Source organism: Talpa occidentalis, unplaced genomic scaffold (assembly GCF_014898055.3).
Source record: "Talpa occidentalis isolate TD23 unplaced genomic scaffold, MPIMG_talOcc4v2.1 talOcc4.11, whole genome shotgun sequence".
NCBI classification, from domain to species: domain Eukaryota; kingdom Metazoa; phylum Chordata; class Mammalia; order Eulipotyphla; family Talpidae; genus Talpa; species Talpa occidentalis.
Genome location: NW_023601104.1, coordinates 4,929,606 through 4,944,743, shown reverse-complemented (window position 1 = coordinate 4,944,743; position 15,138 = coordinate 4,929,606).

Sequence of the window (15,138 nt, the reverse complement as noted above, 5' to 3'; positions counted from 1 at the left end):
GCGTACTATTTAGCAAACCCCACCTGGGGCCATTTTCTAGTGATGGTGCTGGGAGTCCATGTTCACCTCCCTGGGGGGGCAGGCTGTCCCTCAGAGTGTTTGAGCCGCACCGGGCACCTGGGGTGAGGGACTTCCCCATCACTGTGAAGTCAACATGAACACTCATAAACTTAGGGTTCTTTCACGTGTTGGTTAAGCTTAGTCTTGTTTAATGCCCAGACACATAGCTCGGGGAATGCCAGACTCAGACCCCAGGTGGCTGACACACTGCTCCATGATTGGCTTGTAAAGTCAAAGCCCTCAATTCACAGTCACAGCTGCTTTCTGGAGTCGACTCCAACTCGAGGTACAGGTGGAGCTTCTCCCACCTCTGTGTGCCACCTCACCCCCCTCTCCCCTGACCTCTCTGGAAGGGTCACTCAAAAACAAGTAGGTCTGTTTATACCCTGTTGCCCTGGACATTCTGATGCTCCCAGGCCACACTTAGAGACCCAAAGAGAAGCTTGGCCCATCTCCCAGGAGCAGTGGGCATCTCCTAGCTCTGCTCCTGGTGGTCCCCACACTTTCCTCCTAGACTCTGAAGGGGTGGGCGTCCCACTTAAAGTCTGCAGAGGACATTCCTGCTCTTGCAAGTTGGAGGATAACTGAGAATCTTTCTGTTTTTGTGGTTCATTCACAAACATTTCACAGTCAGGCAGAGAGACAGAAATGATGTAAGAGCCCAGGGAACATGTGGAAAAACGGAGGGAATGATAGGATTCGTGACAGAATCTGTGCAAGTATAACGGGGGCCGAGCAGAAGGGTAATTGACTCAGGGCGAGTGGATCAGGAGAGGAAGCCTCCAGGGATACTGAGTTGAGTCTCAAAGGAGTTTTTCAAAGCTGGGAGGGAGACTGGAAAGCAGCATATTTAAGCAAAGGATTTCATGTGCAAAATAGCAGAGGGGAGAAAGGCAATAGCACAGTGTGGCAATCATTTTAAGGGGGAGATGTAGGGGAACGCTAAGACATCAGTGTGTTGAGAGAGGCAAACATGGGGGCCAGGCTAAGGCCAGTGGATGTTACCCTGAAAGAAATGGGGTATCTCAAGAGGGCTTCAGAAGGGGAAGGGCATTATCAAGTTGGTGTTTCAGAAAAATCGCTGGTGATGTGCAGACTAGGCCAAAAGCTATTCAAGTTTATAATCTAGAGAAAAAAAGAATAGGAGAAGGAGCTAGAAATACTAAAGGGAGCTAGAAATACTGAAATCTCTGAGCACATAGCGTTCCTGGGTGCTGTGAGCTATTTGTGATGCTGGGTAGACGCCATGCTGGCTATGTGTTCTAGGACTGTCTCATTATGTTACATTACTTAGGTTAATTCTGGGAGAATACAAACTGCAAGTTAGTGGGTAGATATTCTTCCCAACACCTTCCACCTAGAAATACAGCCACTCTTTGCCCCAGTTCCCTCTTAGCACCGTCCTCTGTGTTCCTATGGCACTTTATACAGAACAGTTTCTCTAAATGTGGTTAATTTAATCTCCCCTCCCACCACCACCCTTACGTGTTCTAGATGACACCATTGAGGCTGAGAGATTACATGCCGAAACCAAGACTCCGCAATGAGTAAGTGGCAGAGCTGGACTGCGAATCCATATTCTAGAATCAAGAGACCTCTTGATTTCCAAGGTCAATTCTCTTTGCCCTGTACCACACTGCTACCCAATAATTATTTGCTTCATGTGTTAATATCTGTTTATTATTGTGCCTCTACCACTGGATTATAAACTCCTTGCAACTATGGATTATGTCTTATTCTCTTTTTTTTTTTTAAAGATTTATTTGTTTATGTATTTATGCAAGCACTGGGTACAGTCAGAAGTGCGGGAGGGTGAGAGAATTCACCAGAGCCAGAGCGGGGAGCAGAGCAGGCAGAAGGACCGAAGTACACTGCTGAGGGGAGCAGCGGGCGGCAGGAGAAGTCTGCGTGCCATGTGGGACCCTCCTCCGGTGGCCGGGGAGCAGCCGGGGATCGAACCGGCGCTGCAGAGGCTGTGGGCAGCTTCGCAACCCAGCGTTCAACCGCTGCGCCACCGGGGAGGCCCTATGTCTTATTCTTTATTTTTTTATCCTGATACCTTGCACAGGACCCAGCAAACATATAATAACTGTTGAATGAATGAACATAATAGAATACTTTTTTACAAACCATAAGAGGTTGAATATCTTAGATGATGTATAAAAGGGAAGGGTGGTGGAGCGGACAGGTTGAATTTAAGTTGTGTATATGTTTCTCACTTCTTTTAAAATCCATCGCAGAACTTCTTCTCTAAGGCACTGTCTAAATGTCAGCAGTTAGGATGTATCAAGAGTTCCAGCCAAATACCTCCATTGGCTGCACTCCAATGCTGTGCATGACCTATTTATTAATGAAAGAGACCAGATCAATGTGGTGACCCTGCTTGCCATGAGGGTAGTTCAGTGGGTAGCCTAAGAACTGGTTTATAGTAGGGGCTTCCAACTGCTGGCACTTCTCTGACCAGGCTAGCCTTCAACTAAATCAAGTGTTCAGGCAATAGTCTTTGGAATTAGAACAGAGAGACCTCAGGAAGCGTTGACTAAGCAATGGGGAGCACGCTCAGTGCACAGAAGAGCTTGGGAGCCAGAGCATGAGTCATGCTCCCAGCACATTATTCGTGACATCTAGTGAAGGCCAGACCTACCTACAGGGCACACCTTCTAAAAAGGTGACATTCCCTAAAGCCTGCTCGGTTTTACCAACAGCCTGAGTGCAGCAGGATTCGGAGTATTTGCTCTGACTTACTGATCCTAAAGGAAAAAAGAGGCTCTACCAAGACTTTGTGACTGTCAGATTGTTCTCCCCAAACAGTTTGGTGACTCCATTGCAGCTGAAGCAGAAACATATGGATCAGATTTCCTGCAGGGATACACATGGGTTTGGCAATTAATAGAAAATGTGTAGAATATAACAGATTTGGCAACCATCAGTCCCAGGGAGGGGGTACTGAAAATGATCATAGCTGTTTAGTGAATGAAACTTGATTGCCAGCGGGCACAAAGAAAACCACAGAGAAAATGTGCGAGAGAGTTGCGAGTCTCACCTTGGCTTGTGAAGTTCCAAGTAAAGGCGAGGTGTTTGTGAAGAGTCTGGTAGAAATGTGTCCTTGACTTTGGATCTGGAAACATTAACTTGTATGTAACTCATGAAGAAAGAATCTTTTAGGGTGGGAGGAGATAGACTTAGAAGCCCATCCTAGAAGACTAGATTTCTATTGTTTGATGAATTTCCTGTAGCTGTAAAACTCGCTGATAAGCTAGGCCTTGCAACAGAAACCAAAAATATATACGCAGGAAACATTAAAATATTTGCAAGACATCTTAACCGAGGCAATTGAATGCATGAGGAGTGAGAAACATCTTTATCACACCAATTTGGCAACAATCATGATTGATGCACAAGATTGGCATTACGTCAGTTTTTCATCTTTCGCTGTCACTTTCCTTGGCGGGACTCATCACAATACCGTTCATTTATTCACTCACTTATTCTTTCAGCAGTAACTGATCAAGAAGCTATTCAAGCTGCCAAATCATGAGCTATTCTCTGGGATTTGAGAATATTATACAAGATATAGACTCTTCCCTCATGACACTTAAAACTAGTAAATAAATAAACTCCAGCTATTTTTATGTATCCTGTATTGCCACAGAATAGTCTGGCATGATAACTTTGTAATTAGATTCGCACTTGACCTTGGGTTCTGCTACTTACAAGTTGTATGACCTTGAGCTAGTTATTTTATCTTACTGAATTTTAGTTCTTTCATCTGACAAATGGGAAAGTTAATAACTACCCCATCAAGTTGATGTATGGATAAATTCCCTGTAATACAACACTTGTATTAAACCTTGACTTGGGTGCCAAATTCAGAATTAGTCCGATTACAGTGCAAGAAACAAATTCTTTATGCTGGATATTTCCAGGTGGAAGTGATTTAACACAAGGAAGTAGGTGCTCACAAAATTATTTGAAGATGTGGAGGAGCAGGAGGCAAAGATCCACGGGTGGGCTTAGCTAGTTTGAGGTCACCAGCATAGTTCCAAAGGTCAGGAAACAGTGAGTGGTGTCACTGCCACTACCCTACTGCTATGACTAATGCATGACATCCCCAAAGCCATCTTCTTGACATAGGAATGCAGAGTTTGCCTGTAGCTACCATCTCCCATAGCAGAATCGGTGGCCAGAAAAAGTTTTTCTTCTCTTTCTTCCACCTTCAAAATTTTGAGGGGGCCTAACTACTACGAGATCTATTTTGTTTCCAGAGTCCTAGCTGCCAGTGGTTCCGGTAAATGTAAATTTTAGTTTTGCATCCCCTGCAATATAGGAAGTGACCTATACTGTGCACATCCTGGAGTTGACCACATCCAGGATTTCAAATATCAATATTATTCACAGTGTTAGCATGTGACATATTTTAAAATGTTACCATACACTATTACTCTTAGAAGTGAAGGTAGCCTACATCACATATTCCTTCTCCAAGAACGTAACCAGGAAGTTTCTCTTTCGAAGCAAGGGCAAATCAAATATTTTGTCCAAGGTCAAAATAGAGCTCAATCATTCTGATCTCAGTTTAGCCACAAATTCACCACGTTATAATAGCTCCAAGGGAGAGGATGACTAAATAGTCAATTATGGAATATTATTTTCATAGTCTTCTTGCAAGGTAAAATAAGAAGTGTATTCTAAAGAAAATGAATAATTGTAGTAAAGAAGAAAACTAAAGTCAAGTTCAAAATGGTATTAACATGGTAACCATTTTTCTCTCTCAACATTCTTTCTCATTTTTCAATGTGCTTTGATTTTTTTTGTTGTAGTTATTGGGTTTTGGATTGGGCTATTAAAAAATCATTCAAGTTTTGCAAAAACAAACAGACAATTATAAACCAGAGTCATCCTGCAGGGGAGGAGGAGGGAGAGGGATCAGAGGGAGGGAGGGAGGAGCCCAGGGGACTGAGGTGATGGTGCACGGGTGCCTTGGGGAAGGAGATTCTATGGGGACTCAATCTGAGGGGGTGGGGGGAAGCAAATATTGTTTAAAAATGAACAATGATGTAAAAAATATATAAATAAAAAGAAAATTTTAAAAATCTTTCAAGTTTTCGGGAGCTTTCAGATTGGCTCATCTTGTGTTAGAGTGTCTGCTATGGAATAATACATCACAATTACATGGCACCAGTTGTCCTAGGTCAACTTACTTTACAATTAGTGACTCATTCCCCAGAGGAAGTTGAGAGAGGTTGCCAGAGGAGAGAGGGAATTATTTTTTAATGTAATAGCAGATGAACTTAGGGGGGGAAGGGACCAGTGGAAGAGCCAGAAAGAGAATGGAGACAGCCCAACAGCCTGTTTCTCACCAAGCTCCACCAACAACTCAAGATAAATTTTCCAAAGCATGTCTTACATATGTCTTGATTGTTGATTCGTCAAAGATGTCCTCAACAGATTCACAGCTCAATCTAAACTACAGCATTTTTTAAGAAAGAGGATTGAAAATGTGAACATGGGGGCCTTCCTAGTGGTGCAAGGGGTTACGACGCAGCCTATGAAGCTGTCCACAGCCACTGCAGCACGAGTTCAATTCCCGGCCAGGGAGCAACCTCCATGGCCCAGCAGACCTCTCCTGACTCAGCTGCTGCTCCTCTCAGCAGTGTATTTCAGTAGATCTGCCTGTTAAGCTCCCCGCTCCGTCTCTGGTGAATCCTCTCACCCCTCACACCTCTGGCCTGTACCCCAGTTCTTGTATGCATAAATAAATAAATCTTTTTTTAAAAAAAGAAAGAAAATGTGAACATAGAAGTTCTTCCATTTTTATGAATGGATGTGTTCAAAACACTGCCAGTGGTCAATATTATGTTAATATACTCAGATTAACTGAATAGGAGGCAAAATGGTAACATTCCCAAATGAAGTATGATCAGATGTTCTCCCATGCAGTTCATCTTCTTTCCTCAAAATATCAGAGAAAGGACTATTTTAGATACATTTTTTTTGACACTGAACAGTGCAAATAACCTTTTCAACAGAGTGGAGTATTTACCTCTTGATCCACTGTGTATACCTACTGAGCATTTCCTTTTAATGTAAAACATTTTTCAAATTCTTCCTACTGGATTGATTTATTTACTTTTATCACCACTCTGTTTTTAATAAGTAACTTTTCTTACTGAAAATTCATTTCACTTTGTCCCAATCTTTCTGGGATGCTGAGGAGAAAAGAGCAGAGTTCATTTAAAACACTCTTGTTTATGATGGATGTAACCACAAACTTTTTGTGAGGTTACCAACTCCCAGAAAGGGGGGTCTGGACTTCAGAGTATTTTGTGTTTGGCGAGAAGACACACTTAAGGAGAATGGGCTCATTTCAATTCAATATATTATAGGAAGGAAAAGATCAAGGAAGACCTGGTCTTAAAACTGTCAAAATATGAGAATTTGAAGGGAAGAAAGAAGAAAAACAGAACAGTTGGAAATGCAAAGATAAAAGAGTTGGATCCAGACATGTCTATGTGATTTCCCAGAAGTGGAAACTGTGCTGGCAATTTGGAAAGAGATATCGAGAAACAATATGCATTAAATGTTGAGCGTTTCTTGCAGTAATGAAGGCTTGGAAGGCTCCTAGAACACATGGCATAAACATCTCACGATTCATCAACATATGGCCTTATGCTGGTGACTGACAAAGGGAGAAACCAAATTTCATAAGGAATTAAACCCAGAAGAGAAAGCTAAACATTATTGCAGAAAAAGACTGGGAAACTTTTAGGTCACCAGCAGAGTATTAACTAACTCCACCTATTAAATACACACAGGAAGAGGGTCTCCCTGGTGGCACAAGGGGTTAAGCGCCGCACTATGAGGCAATTCGCAGCCACTGCAGCACAAGTTCGATCCCCGGCCAGCCAGGGAGTTGCCTACATGGCAAGCAGACCTCTCCTGTCTCTCCCACTGCTCCCCTCAGCAGTGTATTTCAGTCAGTCTGCCTGTTCTGTTCCCCACTCTGTCTCTGTGAATCCTCTCACCCCTTAAACCTCTGGCCTGTACCCCAGCTCTTATATGCATAAATCAATAAATCTTTAAAAAATTACACACAGGAATACATACTATATCTCATTTCCTTTAATTCTGCAACAACTCTTAGGTAAGGGTCATTTCCTCTGTTTTCCTGACAGTCAAGAGTTGGCTTGTCTCAAGTTGCTTAAGTAGTTGGTAGTTGAGCTGATATGTAGAGAAATCTCCCCACCGTGTCAGTGGTTCCCAAACCTAGCTACTTGTCACAAGCATCTGAGGATCTTTGTGAAAATACAGATTCCTGGGCCCTAACCCAGGAAATTCTGATTCAGTAGTCTAGAGCAAGCTCTGATTTTTTTTTTTAATTTTTTTTTTTAAGTTCCTCCAGTGACTCTGAAAGATGGCCAGTTTGGAGAAACGCTGAGTACAACAGCAGAGACAGGATGAGAATGGGTGAAAATAAGAGGACAATTATGTTAAGTGAAATAATTCAGGAGAAAGATAAATAGTGGATGATTTCACTCATATATTGAATATAAAGAAACAAAATAAAGGAACAGAGGAGGGAGGTGGGGTGCAAAAGGGAGAAGAAGTTATTGGACTACCATGGAGAATTATGGGTGTTTTGGTGGTGGGTGTGGTGTGGTGGCATTCATCTGAAGAGGTGTGAAGTGATACCCTTAAATCATACACAGTATTGTAAACCAACAGTACCTAAAAAAAAAAAAAAAAAAAAAAAAAAAGATACAATTTAAGAAGAGTCCAGGAGAGAAGAAGGTGGACTACAGGGCCTCCTCCAGGCCATGAGCTGTCTGCAAAATTATACCTGACTAGCATTAGCCTCCCCAAATTCTACCAGATCTGAAAAACATGCTTTGGCATCACCAGAATCTATTTCCAGGGCCCCAGAATGTCCTACCAGATGACTATTAGATATTTTTGTGGTTTGGAACTGTGCTTTCAGAAGCCGCAGCAGCCATGATAAAATGCTTGTGCCACACCTCACTTCCTCCAGATGAGTTAGGATGAGATACTTAGGCCTCCATGGACAACTAGAAAAGGAAGAAACATTTGTGGTCTGAAAATGTGTTTGCCTAGGTACTTGATCCTTTTTCCAAAAAAGAGTGAAAAATAAAATCAGTGGTAAAATACGCATAATTCTTGGCCACGCCCACATTTGTTCTTTCTCATATTCAGTATTTCTTTTTCCTTCTGTGCTCTATTTCACCAGGCTGGGGAGACTAAGATACCTTCCTGCAACAAATCTTCAAGGTCTCCCAGCCACACGAGGGGAATAGTGAACTATTAATTTCTCACGAAAGTACTCTCTAATATTTTTAGTGGAACCCCATCTGGCAGTCCATGAAAGTTACTGCTGCACTGGGGTCTCTGGAATGATGTCTCATGGTTGATTGTACAAGGGAAGTGACTGAGGATGCAGCTGAAGTTCTGAGAGGGCCTGTAGTGCCACTGCTGGTCATTCTCCTTGGCTGAGTTGCACACGGACACAGGATTGCTCTCTCTGACCCCACCGCAAAAGTAAGGATTTAGCAATTCCACTTCTAGGTAGCTGCCCAAAGGACACAAAAACATTAATTTAAAAGGATACCTGCACCCCTATATTTATTGTAGCACAAGTACAATAACTAAGTTATGGAAACAACCTAAATGCCCCAAAGCAGATGAGTTGTTCAAGAAGATGTGGTACATATACACAATGGAATATTACTCAGCAATCAAAAAAGATAAACACATGCAGTTTGCAGCAACATGGATGGAGCTAGAACGGATCATGTTCAGCGAAATAAGCCAGAAAGAAAAAGAAAAATACTGGATGGTCTCGCTCATAGCAGGAATTTAGAAAACCTAAATAAGGGACCAGGAAAAAGACTAATTAAATAAAGTAAAAATCAAAATCAACAAACCACTATAAACCAGAGACATTCTGCATGGGGGGAGGAGGGAGTTGGATCAAAACAGGGCTGGGACGAGCACAAGAGACTATGGTGATGGTGCACGGGTGAACTGGTGGTGGGAATTCCACAGGGACTATACCTGAGATGATAAAGCATACATTGTATAAAAATGAAGAATGATATAAATATATATATGTATATATGAAATTTAAAAAGCCCAAAAAACTAAGGACTGGGGATCTGCTTGAGGGCTCAGACACATAGCGACTCCCACCCCCATGCTCATTGCCGCCCTGAATTCCAGTCCAAGTGTAGAAATCAGAAGCAGGAGCGAGGGAAATGAGAGGTGGAACAAGGACCCTAATATGAAGGAGAATGTTCAAGTGCTACTTTTCCTCTATTAATTCAACAGGTGTCTGTGAGCATCTACTATGTTCCAAGCACCCAGCCAGAGGCCCAGGAATCAGTCCTGCCCCACGGGACTGTGTTACAGGCACATGAAGGAGACAGATGAAAATAAAGCAAAGGAACACATTGAATCATTTAAAATTTTGGTAAGAGCTAAGAAGAAAGGGGTTTAGGTCAGGGAAGGACATGACCTGGGAGGTGATTTAAGAACTTCACTCACACAGCTGCCTGTCAGCAGTGGCAGAAGTGAGGGCAGCGGTCAAGAGACACTGAGGGAGGAACAAGCATGATGCAGCAGGTAAGAAGAGGTGAGATGGACTCAGGCTGAAGGTCTGAAGTGCTGTTGACAGCAACCAAGTTTGGGATGAGCTCTCATACTTGCTGCTTCAGACACAGCGCCCACAGGTGATGAGGTAGGACAGAAGACTGAGGCAGGAATAAGGAGCAGATATGGAGCACTTGTGTTATGATTCAGCTCAGCCTCCTTTTTTTTTTTTTTAAGATTTTATTTATTTATGCACACAAGAGCTGGGGTACAGGCCAGAGATGCAGGGGGTGAGAGGATTCACCAGAGACAGAGTGGGGAACAGAACAGGCAGACTGACGAAATACACTGCTGAGGGGAGCAGCGGGAGAGACAGGAGAGGTCTGCCGCACCATGTGGCTTTCTCCCGCCGGCCGGGGATCGAACTCATGCTGCAGAGGCTGTGGATTGCTTGCACTGCCAGGGAGACCCTCAGCCTCCTTTGTTTCAAGTGAAAGCCTTGCTTCTGGTTCAACCTCCATCTACAGAGAGAGCTTCTGCTTTCTTCAAGGGGGCTGTGCTACATCCACAGGGACCTGGGCATGAGGACAGTGTGGTGCCAGCCCCCAAGGGATCCATATTCCACTGAAGAGGACCGGTAATTTACTTCAGGAAACAGAAGCTTCCTTTAATTGGTACCTAAGCTTTAGCTCCATGATCTTAATGTCTATTTTATGTGAACTCTGTGGTGACAATTTTGAGGGAGAGCATCTTGTCACTTGGGAAGAATTTCAAGTGAGTTTGCTTTTGATACAAATATTTCACACAAATACACTTTTGTTACAAGTTACAAGTTTTTGCTACAAGTTTTGTTAAATATGAGTAAAAATAGGGCCTCCCTCCAGGTGCAAGGGATTAAGACACAACCTATGAGGCCATAAGCAGTCACTGTAAGCACGAGTTCGATCCCCGGCCAAGGAGCTACCCACGCTCAGCAGGCCTCTCCTGTCTCACCCGCTGCTCCCCTCAGCAGTGTATTTCAGTAGATCTGTCTGTTCTGTTCCCCACTCTGTCTCTGGTGAATCCTGTCACCCCCACACCTCTGGCCTGTACCCCAGTTCCTGTATGCATAAAAAATAATCTTTTTTAAAAAAAGATGATTAAAAGTATGACAACAGACAAAAAAAATGCTAAAGGGTCTAAGAAGGAGCCTTGAAGTGGGAGCAGGAATCTAACAGGAAGAGACGAGGGTGGGGAATTCTAAGAGGAGGGAGTAGCAGGAGGACAGGCACCTGAGTGGGTGCATGGGGCTTGTGCTCCAGGCCAGTCCTTGATCTGCTCTTGAGGAAAAGTTAGCCTGACGCCATCAGGCCAGCCCCGAGCTCCCAGCAGTGGGAGCAGAAACTTGGTCAGCCAACCACCCCGTCACAGCCTCTGCTGTGTGTGCAACTGGACGTCTGCAAGAGACTTGATATTTGCATGAGATATTTGTGTCAAAATCAAACTCTCACTTGAAATTCTTCTTCCAAGTGACAAGATGCTTTCCCCCAATATTGACAGCACAGAGTTCACATAGCAGTAACTCCTGTTAAAATACACATTAAGAGGGCCTCCCCTGGTGGCGCAACAGCACCCACTGCTCCCCTCAGCAGTGTATTTCGTCAGTCTGCCTGTTCTGTTCCCCACTCTGGCTCTGGTGAATTCTCTCATCCTCCCGCACTTCTGACTGTACCCAGTGCTTGTATAAATAAATAAATAAATCTTAAAAAAAAAAAAAAGACATTAAGAGCTACAGAGCTAAAGTTTAGGAACCAATTATCAGGCTGCACCCTTCCAAATTATTTATCTATTTATTTATTTATTATTAATTTAATTTTCTATATTTTTACATAATTTTTCATTTTTGCATTTTCTGAAGTTATTTATCTTTCTTATTTAAAAGGAATTCCCTTCCCTACCCCCCTTTTTTCATTCCTTCTCTTTTCTCCACTCCTGTTAAAATATAACAAAAACAAAAACAAAACAAAAACAAGAACTCCACTCCCTTCCAGGCAAGGAAGATTTGGAAACTTCCCGTGGAGCTCAGGCTGGTGTCCCGAGGTCGGCTGGGCAGGCTTTTTGAGGGCTGGTGCAGAGACGTATCGCAGGATTTTTCTGGGGGAAGGACATCCGAATTGGTGCACTGACGTTCTGTGTCCCGGTGACTAAGAACCACACTTCACAGACTTTAAGAGCCTGTCCTGCACTGAGGTCTACGTGCTCCTACAATTCGATGGGCTTGTGGGCAGGTGGACGATCCTGAGACGCCCTCGCCGCCCAAGCTGGAGAGGGGACCAGTCACCTGCGCTGTATGTGAGTGGTCCGTGGGAGAGCGCCTGGAGGTGGGCAGCTGGGGACACTGTCAGGCTGTCCAGTCCCTTTCTTGTCACACGGACTTGCTTGTCTCCAGTGAGGAGAGAAAACTTACGGGCCAGCCTAGCTAGTCTCCTGGGAGATGTTTCGCTCCTAATGCCACAGCCTTTGCCACAGGGCACTGGCACTCGAGATGCCAAGGGGAGCTTTCCTTTCACATTCTGGATGTGAGCATAAAGGGACTTTCTCTCACCCTTGGCTTCTTCCTTCTCTGATCCTCTTTCCAAAGGCACCACATTTCTCTGGAGAGTGTGTCCCAAATGCTTCATGTCCGTGAAATGCTTTACAAACATTAATAGACGAATGGTTAGTTTATATAAAGCACACATGTATTGCTCTGACAAAAGCAGTGAGGAGTCCACAGTTTACATTTTTGTCTTTCTTTTAAAAAGGAATGAGAAGTCATATTCCAGATGATCCAACCTTTTAAGCTAGGGAGAGTAAGAGTGAAGAAGGAACCACAATTTGAAAGAGATTTAAAGTTGGACCCTTTGTGAGCCAAGTGCAAATTGATGCAGGATGATCTTTAAAAGAGAAAGCAGGTCTTGAATTGACTTTCTCACCTTCAGCTCTGTGCTTCTCTGCCCTCAGCCTGCCCCCCAAACCCCTGAGCTTACTGAGAGCTCCTAACTGGAAAAATAGACTGATACCAGTAACAGTTATAGTGACAGTAAGGCGGTTTTTATGCAAGCCCCAAGAAGGAAGGACATATCTGAGTTTTCAACAGCCATGTGTTCAGAATTCTTTCTAAATAAAGTCATGTAGTATCCAAATTCATATTTTTCATATATGTGCTCATATTTTACGCAACCAAATGTTTTGACAATGCCAGTTGTTGAATTATTTAAATCACTTGGCATCTAGAGCCCTGCTTTGGTGGAGCAACACTGGTGTTTCAATGCCAGTTCTAACACATGTCTAGTATGGGGGGGTGGCAAAGGTGCCAGTCGATGTGAATTCCTCCTCTACCTCCTACAGTGTCCCTGAGACAGTTACCTGGCCATCAGCTTCCTCATCTTTAAAACAAGTGAATAATAGCAACAACTTCAGGGTTGTTGAGAAGATTAAACTAGATAACGTATGTAAAGTTTAGTGTGGGGTACATATTCACTTGCTAATAAAAGCCAACTTTAAGAAAAAGACAGCTATCTGGAAGGAAATCTATTGTGTATAGAGTGTGTTGTGTTTGCATGTATAGAAAGTGGTAATTTAGGGGTCGTAGGATTATGGGAGATTTTAATTTTATGCGCTTACCAAATTTTTATAGTGTTTTTAAGTTACAAAATGTTTTAAAAGATGTAATGAGCCGGTACAGGTGATGCTAGGACAATTGCAGCAAATACCACGCAAATGCCTTCATGCCTTAAAAGACAAAAAAGTGAAAAGGCAAATCTCAAAGCATGAATCCTAGTAAATACCAGAGATCTCAAGGGAACAAAGGCTGGAAATGAATTAAATAAGCCAGAAGTCAAGGAAGGAGCAGGGTAGCCAAAAGACAATGGGGTAAAGCCCAGAGACCTTCAGTTTAATAAGTGCTTTGAGCAAACCTTCTCCAAGGCATGCCTTTTAAAATTGCAGTAGAATGAGCTTTTCTTGGAAGACATACCAAAAAAAAAAGATTTAGAAAATGAGGAAACAAGCTCTAAAGGAAAACAGAAAATTAATAACTGATTAAAATTCCGTCCAATTTTTTTTCCAAAAGTGATGTCACATCAAAAGCTCAAAACAAATAGAAACTTTTCTGACTGAAGGAGTCACCCAGTCTGCGGACAAAGATGAGGGCCTCCTTGCAAGCAGGTTCTGCTCTGTGGAGGCACCGGCTGTGTGAATTTTGGCTGAGAAATCCATGTGTGTCTTGTTTCGCTCCACACCTCTGCCAGCAGTGCTCAGCAGGGGGATTTCAGCCTCCCCGGCTACACATTCAGGTATTTCTGATCTGTCACTGCAGTGAAAACTCTCAAAGAAGCCTCAGCTTTGGTTAAAGTAATTCTCATGATGCAGGCAAAAGAGAGCCGAATGCGTTTGCTATTCTGTCTACCCCTTTGTGGGACATTTATACTATTCACTGCTTCTACCCAAGCTAGAAGTTGCCGTGCCTACCAGGATTCCTCCTTTTTCTCTTCCTTTTTCTTGTCTTCCTTTTCTTTCTCTTCCCTACCCTTCCCTTCCCTTTTTTGCTTCCTCCATCCTATTCTTCCTCCCTTGCCCTATGCAACTCATTTAGTTTCATCAACCACCGTGAAATAGAGAGACACCTACGAGACAGCCCATGCTGCTATTATACACGCATTGCCTTTGCTTAGCTCCTAACTGAACATGCCCGTGCGGTTTATTAGGTGTCTGGCAGCTTTCATGCAGCTTATTTATTTAATTTCATCATCTACCCAGAGATAGGAATTATTATCATTCCTTTGCACATGACTGAATTGGGCGCACAGGACTTCACTATGTCAGCTGGGGCACTCGCGTCCCACAAGCAGTCAGACTCAAGTTCAGTGCTTTTCCCACTCTGCCTGTGTGTTGACTGCGAGGGACCTTGTTTCTACTTTGATGTTTTCACTTTGTGTATTGCACTGCACATGGGAATTAGGTCTGAGTCGCATTTTAAAAGTCTGCACGATTCATCCTTTCATATGCTTGTAGTTGGCAGCGATGTTCAGAGTTGTCACATGCACATGCATTTCTCATATACAGGAAACTGCTAAATGTTTTACTGCACACGTGTAGACAGCAAAGTCGATAGCCAGGAGTTGACCCTCAGACATAGCGGCAGACACATAGACATGAATAGAGGCTTGAATGTATTCTGAAGACATGCTTCCCTTGGAGCTGATTATAGAGGATGCACACGAGGGAGAAATCCTCAGTGCCCAAATCAGATCAACACCACTCTTGAAATCATAGTAGAGAGATTATTTTAATTTTGAGAAATGTTTGGAATTACCAAACTCTTAAGAGAATAATCTAACAAATACCCATGTGCCCACCTCCCGGAAAATAAAATTGTCAGCATTTTGTCCTATTTGTCAAGGTTTTTAAAGTGACATTGCAATCTCTTTTGTCTTCCATGCCCAAGCCAGTCCC